Source organism: Procambarus clarkii, chromosome 18 (assembly GCF_040958095.1).
Source record: "Procambarus clarkii isolate CNS0578487 chromosome 18, FALCON_Pclarkii_2.0, whole genome shotgun sequence".
Classification (NCBI taxonomy): domain Eukaryota; kingdom Metazoa; phylum Arthropoda; class Malacostraca; order Decapoda; family Cambaridae; genus Procambarus; species Procambarus clarkii.
In genome coordinates, this window is record NC_091167.1 from 34,529,617 (window position 1) to 34,539,841 (window position 10,225).

General features: G+C 41.8%; 1 non-coding gene across 1 annotated transcript; it reads left to right on the forward strand.

The window, feature by feature from the left end:
• The first annotated feature begins 1,399 nt into the window (after window positions 1-1,399).
• Window positions 1,400-1,481, forward strand: TRNAS-AGA (transfer RNA serine (anticodon AGA)). Its single transcript has one exon. It is a non-coding gene; the product is annotated as a tRNA-Ser (tRNA).
• Window positions 1,482-10,225: the final 8,744 nt, after the last annotated feature.

The window sequence follows — 10,225 nt, forward strand, 5'->3', positions numbered from 1 at the left end:
TGGGAGCTGATTACGCTATCACACGCTAATTCCTCCATTCACAGTCGGCAAGCTCCTCACACACACACACACCCCACACACACACACACACACACACACACACACACACACACACACACCCCACACACACACACACACACACACACACACACACACACACACACACACACACACACACACACACACGGATAAGCTGCAAGAAAGGTTGAACAAATGGTTGTTAGAGTTTAACCCAAGCAAATGTAATGAAGATAGGTGTAGGGAGCAGGAGACCAGATACAAGGTATCATTTGGGAGATGAAATACTTCAAGAGTCAGAGAGAGAGAAAGACTTTGGGGTTGATATTACGTCAGACCTGTCCCCTGAAGCCCATATCAAGAGGATAACATCAGCGGCATACGCCAGGTTGGCTAACATAAGAACGGCATTTAGACACTTGTGCAAGGAATCATTCAGAACTTTGTATACCTCATATGTCAGACCAATCCTGGAGTATGCAGCCCCAGCATGGAGTCCATATCTAGTCAAGCATAAGACTAAACTGGAAAAGGTTCAAAGGTTTGCCACCACACTATTACCTGAACTGAGGAAGTATGAGCTACGAGGAGAGACTACGGAAATTAAACCTCACGTCACTGGGGGACAGAAGAGTTGGGACGGACATGATCACCACATGCAAGATTCTCAGAGGAATTGATAGGATAGATAAAGACAGAGTATTTTGCACAAGGGGCACACGCACTAGGGGACAAAGGTCGAAACCGTGTCCCCTAGTGAAACATGGAGACATTAGAAAGAATTTTTCAGAGTCTGAGTATTTGACAAATGGAATGCATTAGGAAGTGATGTGGAGGAGGCTGACTCCATACACAGTTTTAAGTGCAGATATGATAGAGCCCAGTATATAGAGCTCAGGAACCTGTACACCAGTTGATTGACAGTTGAGAGGCGGGACCAAAGAGCCAGAGCTCAACCCCCGCAAGCACAAATAGGCGAGTACAAATATGTGAGTACACACACATATACGAGGCCCCCGCTCTGGGGGGTCCTCGTGGCCTAGTGGACAGGACTCGGGGGGTCGTAGTCCTAATGGCCTGGGTTCAATATCCGGCGGAGGCGGAAACAAATGGACAGAGTTTCTTTCACCCTGATGCATTTGTTCACCTAGCAGTAAATAGGTACCTGGGAGTTAGACAGCTGCTACGGGCTGCTTCCTGGGGATATGAGTGTGTGTGCTAGAGAGATAAATGTAGTAGATAAGAGAGGCAAAATAGATTAGTTATAAAGACGAGGTCCAAGAGCTGTAGCTTGATTCTGCAGGCACAAATTGTAAATACAAATAGTAAATACACACAAACACAGATTCATATACATTTACTTTTCCCCCCCGAGTAATAAGCAGTGATGGCCGAGTGGTTAAGGCGTCTGACTAGAAATCAGATGGGATCTTCCCGCGTAGGTTCGAATCCTACTCACTGCGAGAACGTTACTTTTGGGAGGACCTGACAGTTGAGTGGACAGCGTTTGGCATTCGTAATCCTAAGGCTCCGGGTTCGATCCCTGGTGGAGACGGAAACAAATGGGCAGAGTTTCTTTCATCCTGATGCCCCTGTTCACGTACCAGTAAATAGGTACCTAGGAGTTAGACAGCTGCTACGGTCTGCTTCCTGGGGATGTGTAAGAAAAAGGAGGACTAGTCGAGGACCGGGCCGCGGAGACACTAAGCCCCGATATCATCTCAAGATAACTTCAAGAAGATAACCCCCATTTAATTTTTTCCCTCAACAGGGATTTATATTCCTTGTTTCCTGCCCAAATAACAGCATTAAAGTGTTGCAAATGTCGGCAGTACAACACAAGTCAATAAATAATAATAGTAATTATTATCGTTTACACAAGGAAATCACACTAACCTCAAGTATCAACGAGAAAATCAATTGAAGCAATGCAGGAAGGATTCGAACCCTCGGCCTGGGTACTCCCAAGTAGAAGGTTCGAATACCCCGCATTGCTCCAATTGATTTTCTCATTATTATTATTATTATTATTATTACTATTAGTATAATAAAAAAATAGAAACAACAAGTGAACAAACTTAAGTAGTGAAGAGAACTTATTGTACGGTAAGAGAACTGATAGTACGGTAAGAGAACTGATAGTACGGTAAGAGAACTGATAGTACGGTAAGAGAACTGATAGTACGGTAAGTATAAAGAGTCGGAGAGGGACTTATATGAGAGGGTAGTAAGAGGGTAATTAGTGATGAATGAAGAAACGAAATGAACTAATAAGTAGCACCAATAACACAGAACAAGAGTGAAATGACATCACTGGCGCAAGCAGTCTGAAGCACCTTAGGAAGGCAAGTAAGTGCCGGCATCCAGCACCTCTGTCCCAGCTAAGGAAATTAGCCGTGAAGTGCCAGGAAAAGCGACAGAACGAGGCAGTGAGGCCTGGTGCTTGGGAAATCATTAACCAATGAGGAAGTGACGAGTAAATAAATGGACTGCATGAGGAAATTTAGAGAGAGTTAGGAATATGTATTAAATGCTCGAGGACAAAAAAAGCAAAACAAAGTTACTTGAAAGGTGAAGGGACGACGACGTTTCGACTTGAGAATGGTCCAGGACGGACCGAAACGTCGTCATCCCTTCACCTTCTAGTGTGTGGTTTGGTCAACATACTTTAGTCACGTTATTGTGACTCATCGCCTGCATAAAGTCACTTAAATTGTCTAGGGAAAAACGACGCTCAGAGTCTGTCCTATAGAGAAGCGGAGGAATGCAATGGAAGCTGGGATAGCAAGCGAGGGGCTATACAAAGATTGACACACGAGGGGGACAAACAGAAGAGTAAAATTAAAAATTAAAATACGGACTTTAAACAAGTAGATTAATAACTGGGGCTAACATAAATATAGTGAATGAGCTAAATTAGGAGCGCTGAAGGAGGCAAGATCATTTGCTGTGAAAGAAAGGTTGTGATTGGACAAAATTAGCACCTTGAAACATACAACGTACTACACATTTTATTAAAATAATGTAAGCTTCATTGAGATGATTAAAATGTTCAAATGACGGTCAAAGTCTAGATAGTGGAGTGGAACTGAGCACAGCCAACTCCCAGATTGTTATTAATCGCACCAATTAGGCAGAATTAAGTCAATATCAATTGTCTGGAAAGATCTCTGAAAAGGAGAGAATCAGACTGAAGAAGACCACATTAATTCTGAGACGATGCAAGATTAAGAAAAATCCTACTGATTTTCTCATTAATACATTACTTTAATGTGATTTCATTGTGCACCTGAGGCAAGATCAACTCATATACTCATAGCTATAGCTTATAGCTCATACCTGTGAGCTATAAGGTGCTACATATAAGCACATTCATCGTTTCACTCAAATACCTCAAAAATACAGCGTTATCAAATGACATGGTATCAAAACTCGAGAAATTTTATTGATGATTCTTGCGATGTGAAATGGGACCCCAGTAATGAAGGTTAAGGAATGGGACGGGTGGAAAGGAATGGTGGCCACTTAGACGGTTGGAGATTGAACGCCGACCTGCATGAAGCGAGACCGTCGCTCTGCCGTCCAGCCCAAGTGGACGGTCTCGCTTCATGCAAGTCGGCGTTCAATCCCCGACCGTCCAAGTAGTTGGACACCAATCCTTTCCCCCGTCCCATCCCAAATCCTTATCCTGACCCCTTCCCAGTGGTATATTGTCGAGTAAGATGAGAATGAAGCTTCCAGTTGGGTGAGAGTAAAGCCTCCAGTGAGATGAGAATTAGACCTCCAGCAAGATATGGGTGAGGGCCCCCAGTAAGATAAGGGTTAGGCCCCCAGTAAGATAAGAGTGAGGCCCCCAGTAAGATAAGGGTGAGGCCCCCAGTAAGATAAGAGTGAGGCCCCCAGTAAGATAAGGGTGAGGCCCCCAGTAAGATAAGGGTGAGGCCCTCAGTAAGATAAGGGTGAGGCCCCCGCAGTAAGATAAGGGTTAGGCCCCCAGTAAGATAAGGGTGAGCCCACCAGTAAGATAATGGAAGAGTGAGGCCTCCAGCAAGATGAGGGGCGACGCCTCCAGTGAGAGGCCTTTGAGGCACTAGTAACAGTCCACGGACTAATTTCTCATTATAAAAGCAGATTAGTGAAAATAAAATGTCAAGAGATCTTCATTAATTCTGTTTTTCCATCTCTGCTTGAGAAGCCACCTCTCTGTCTCACCATTCCTCTTTCCCTCCCTCTCCCTCTTCCCTTCCCTCTCAGTAAAAAAAAAAAAAAGTCAGAAGAGTTACGATGAAGGGTTTACACTCAACAAGGTCGTCCTGTTTAAACCACTCTTTAAACATGAGATCTCTGCCTCGCCCGCACTCTCTATTGCAAGAGAAAATAGACAAAAAAAAAGGGTTTCTACTCGTTGCTTTGATGTCTTCCAAACGAGGCACTTCTCAAAGAGTAATTTCCTCAAATGACTGTTCAATGGATAATTGTGGACTGTTTTAATTACTGGAACTAGTCAAGGCAATTTGGAGAATGCAGCTTCTCGACAAAATTGCTTTGAGATTAACACTGAAGTTGGTCTTTGTGTTAAAAATCTTAATTGGCTTTTACCTATCTTCTGTCGACCATTTTAAAGCAATATCTTTTTCAAGTTTCACTGACTATTATAAGCGAGCTCCATCAATATAAATATTTCCTTTGTTTTAATTAAAAACAAATTTTCCTTTGTTTTTTGAAAAAAAATTGTGGTAAATGCATAGACTGACGTAAGTGTGAATTTTATTTTTCAATATTTATTTAGCAACTGTAGTTCTACCACATTGGGTATTTTGTAACTGTATCCAAGGTGCCTGAAATGTGAATAAAATATTTTGAATTTAATTAATATTTTGTAACTTCAATCTTACTAAAGTGGGTTTCGTAATTTTGTAACGATCCTTATCATAATGGCAACCCGTTCTCGCAAATTCGTAAAGTCAATATTGACTTATTAAATAAGTGCATAGGTGACATACTAAACATAATAGATACCCTTAAAAAGCTTCATAGAAAACACCGACCTTACCTAACCTTGTTAGTATCTTAAGATAAGCATCTTATAGCTTCGTAATTACAATTGTTACTTAACCTATTATAGGTATAGGTTAAGTAATAATTGCAATTACGAAGCAATAAGATGCTTATCTTAAGATACTAACAAGGTAAGGTAAGGTCGGTGTTTTCTATGAAGCTTTTTAAGGGTATCTATTATGTTTAGTAATGAGACACTGGGTCTTAACAACCAACTAATAACCCTAAGAAGTCCTCTGCTCTTGTAATCACTTGCTTAAAACAAAAAAAAAAGTGCAGGTTTCCATTAGCTCCTCAGTTAACTTAGTTCAACAAAAGCGGGATGCTTTGAATTGTCTTTTATGTAGTAATATTATTTGCACCTTAACACATTACTTTATCGTAAGAGGGCAGTTCTTACACACATTGATAATGAAGGATGGTTCTGCTTGGCTAACAGGTATATAGATGATAAGGTTTTAGCATTTGACCAATGCTTAGTACTTATCATCAGTGCCAGTTACCAAGATCGACGCCCTAGCAACTTTACCTAGAAATTCGAGATGGATCTGTTGTTTAGAATTCACCTAACATAATTTTCTTCGCCTGACGATAGACAGTTGCTTTAGAGTGCTCCATCTCGTAACTTCAGAGCATCATATACTTTCTGTGTACTGGAAGGGGGGGGGGGCTAGAAGTGTTGGAGGGAGGGGGTGCAGGAGTGTCAGAGGGGGCTGAAAGTGTTCGAGGGAGGCTGGGATTGTTGAAGAGTGCTCTGGAAGTGTTGTAGGGGTGGCTAGGAATCTTGGAGGGTAGCTGGGAGTGTTGGAAAGGGGTCGGAAGGTTAACTGAATGCTGGAAAGGGATCTAGGAGCGTTGGAGAAAGCTTTGGAGTGCTGAAAAGGGAATGGGAATGTTTATTTGAGGCTGGAAGCGTTAGAAGGAGAGGGGAAGAGGGATCTAGAAGTGTTGGAGAATTGTCCCTGGAGGGTGACTGGGAGTTTTGGAAGGTACTGAGAGTGCAGGAGGGGAACTGGAAATGTTGAAGGGGAGCTGGGGAGTAGTGGAGGGGAGCCGTGAGAGTTTGGACAGGGGTTGGGAGTAGTGGAGGAGGTCTGGGAGAACGGGGGACACTACGGACACGTCGCGCCTCAGGATGAAATTCGAAAATAGTGTTGTGGTCGAGGCTATAAAGTCGGTGTGGCGTGGCCAGCACAGCGCGGCGTCTGGGAGATTACATTATCATAACAAACTCTTGCTCGACGCAGCCAGCCTGCCTCCGTAGTCATTACTAGACCCGGAACACTGGCCACTAATTCATTATGGATCAGTCTCTTTTGTAACTGCAAAATTGAGATAAGAAGAAAATAGTTTAGAATTACCTAGGCAGTTGGCGTGCTTAAATAAGACCTTAACAAGGCTTTTATCATTTTTGCAAGTGTAGGAAAACTTGCAAAATATGCAAAAACTCTCTCTTGCTCACACACACACACACACACACACACACACACACACACACACACACATACACATACACATACACATACACATACACATACACACACACACACACACATATATTCATTTTAGACTGAGACTGAATGGTAGAATGAAGCAAAATTGGAAATATTAGAGGCAACATACATGATTATAAAATCACATGTGAAAAGAAGCAAAGAGTTTGGGAAGCCGTCACCTTAGATGACCTACTTAAAACGCTGAAAGCCAGTCTTTCAAACACTATTAAGTAACTGTTAATCAACAAGACAATTAGACCCAGAAAAGTTTCTTAAGAAAGGGACAAGATTTCTTCCGGAGATGAGAGACGCAAACTGAAGAGAAGTCCTGGGAGACTTCTCCACTCCGTAAAAATTGCAACTGTTTTGTCTAAACAGAAACGATTCAAGCCAAACACCCTAGCGGGGCCGATGCTTAGAAACCGTCATTATTACGGTGCTTCATTTTTGTATTAATGCATTTGATTTTTTAACGGATTTATCGATTCCTTGAAAAATACGACGTATTTGATGAGGCGACGGGATGAGTAGACAAGATGTTAATAACAAGGTGCAACATATTACGGAAAAATGGCAGAGTGGAAAAACGTACGATGTTTAGAATGAGAAACGTACGATGCTTAGAGTGAGAAACAGACGATGTTTAGAATGATAAACGTACGATGTTTAGAGTGAGAAACAGACGATGTTTAAATTGAGAAGCAGTATAGAGTAAAATACACGAGTGTATATTAGAAATTCTCGAAAACTTCTTTAGTGCAATAAGTTACAAATAGAATGGTTAAGAAGGTACTGTAGAGGTTTGGTTCACTTTATGTAGCAGCAAATTATGTGAATAGCCTCTAAGCAAAATGGTAGGATATATAAAGAAAGCGTCATTGCATTACTTACAGACCAGAGTCGGTAAAGTTGTTCTTGCATAGCTGAGCGTTATAGCGCCCCCCCTGGGTCTCTTGACTAAGTAAACACACCTGAGTACACGTGCTACCATATGCAATGACGTGCGTTTCACAGTTGCACGTTTGCCCTCCCAAGTATACTCGCGCAGACTTCCTATACACGTGAATATATATATATATATATATATATATATATATATATATATATATATATATATATATATATATATATATATATATATATATATATATATCACACACGCAAGCTCCATCAAATAAGCTTCTTTCGGCGCAATAGCCGAGTATATATTATAAGGTATCAACTGTTTAAAGGCTCATTTTTATTCGACAATCAGAAGAGAATCAATAGACCAGTTATTTATGCCAGAATTATATCTTTGTCATCAAGATCCACGACTGGCGCTCGTGTGTGTGTGTGGAGTGCCGGGCCACGGGCCTCGCCTGTTCATTTCACACACGAATGATCGCCGTGATGAGCTGAAGGTTCCCCATCGATTGTGTCTCTGCACTTCACTTGATGGGTTACCTAACTAACTTTATAGTCTGGGCGTGTGTGTATGTGTGTGTGTGTGTGTGTGTGTGTGTGTGTGTGTGTGTGTGTGTGTGTGTGTGTGTGTGTGTACTCACCTAGTTGTGTTTGCGGGGGTTGAGCTCTGGCTCTTTGGTCCCGCCTCTCAACTGTCAATCAACTGGTGTACAGATTCCTGAGCCTATTGGGCTCTATCGTATCTATATTTGAAGCTGTGTATGGAGTCAGCCTCCACCACAACAAAATGCATTCCATTTGTTAACTACCCTGACACTGAAAAAATTCTTTCTAACGTCTCTGTGGCTCATCTGGGTACTAAGTTTCCACCTGTGTCCCCTTGTTCGTGTTCCACCCGCGCTAAAGAGTTTGTCTTTGTCCAACCTGTCAATTCCCCTGAAAATTTTGTACAGTAGGTGGTTATCATGTCTCCCCTTACTCTTCTGTTTTCCAGGGTTGTGAGGTTCAGCTCCCTTAGCCTTTCCTCGTAACTCATTCATCTCAGTTCCGGGACCAGTCTGGTGGCATACCTCTGAATCTTCTCTAACTTCGTCTTGCGTTTAACTAGGTATGGACTCCAGGCTGGAGCTGCATACTCCAGGATTGGTCTTACATAAGTGGTATACAGGGTCCTGAACGATTCCTTACACAAGTTTCTAAAGGCAGCTCTTATATTGGCCAGTCTAGCATATGTCGCTGATGATATCCTTTTGATGTGGGCCTCTGGGGACAGGTTTGGTGTGATATCAACCCCCAGATCATTCTCTCTATTTGACTCTTGCAGGATTTCACCTCCCAGATGGTACCTTGTGTTCAGCCTCCTGCTCCCGTCGCCTAATTTCATTAATTTACACTTTCCTGAGTTGAACTTTAGCAGCTATTTTCTAGACCATTCCTCCAGTTTGTCCAGGTCATCCTATAGTCTCTGTCTATCTTCATCTGTTTTTATTCTTCTCATAATTTTGAGAACACACACTTTGTGTGTGTGTGTGTGTGTGTGTGTGTGTGTGTGTGTGTGTGTGTGTGTGTGTGTGTGTGTGTGTGTGTGTGTGTGCGCGTGCGTGCGTGCAGCTTGAGTGAGCTGCCTGCCAGACCTCGCAGGAGGTATATAGCTCCTGTAGGAGTCAGCCACAGGAGAAGTGTTGAGCGTGAATTTGCCGTATTTAAATTAGTTAAGTTTCGCGAGAGAATTATTATGCGAGTTGCGAGAGCTTTAATAACTTTTTTTATTAGATGTAAATAACGTATAGTAAACTACTAAACTAACAACACTTCTAGTTGTGTTAGTTTACACAAATTAACAGTAAATTATTTATCTAAGTCATAATAAAAAACAACACAACATGTAATATCTGTAAATGTCAACTGAATACTCAAGATTTAGATTTAAGGGAAAATACTGTTACATTTACGAATAGTTACATGTACTTAATCATTATAGTTTTGCTATTATATTTCCTCTTTTTATCTCTTCATTTACATTGCTGCTTTTCATCATTATCCTAGACATTAAATGTTATACAAGCTTGTATTTAAATTGGAGGCGCGTCTTTCTGAGTAGATTGAAATTCCATATATAATATAAGAGTGTAACAAGGCGCTAACTTCTTGGTAAGTGACCTCCAGGAGGGACCAGCCCATGGACCAAAATACGCAGGTAAACGGCGGGAGTACCGTCAAAGCACTATAGACCATAAGTCCCCGTCTCATGAAAATAGGGGGGTTTGGTTTACAGGTTATATTTCATAAAGCATTTAACTTAGGTAAACCCCAGACTAACCTCCTTGTATTGTTCTAATTAGAAATGAACCTGCTGCATTTCTATCCCAGGTTGTCTTCTCTTGGGAGATGTTTTATGGCTTAATTATTGAAGCCATTACTGTTTTTTCTTACCTTACAGGGGCAACTAGACATGCTATGGCGAACAGCAAGAGGTTGCAATATGCTTGGGTTGTCCCAAGAATCTTATTACACCATTGTTAAAGTATTTCAATGGGTATGTCTTTGATCTCTTAGGGGGATGATGAGCTGAGGTAAAGGAAGCTTTTGCCGTCCCACTGGCTGGCTCCTGCAATAAACAAAGATCGTCAATCCCACAGCTATCGTCTATCTCATGTGATCTGATAAACTCTTCACTGGAAACTCATTGGTAGTAGTGAAGGAGGACATGAGTGCCGGTCGGATATCTGCGTTGCATTACGTATGCT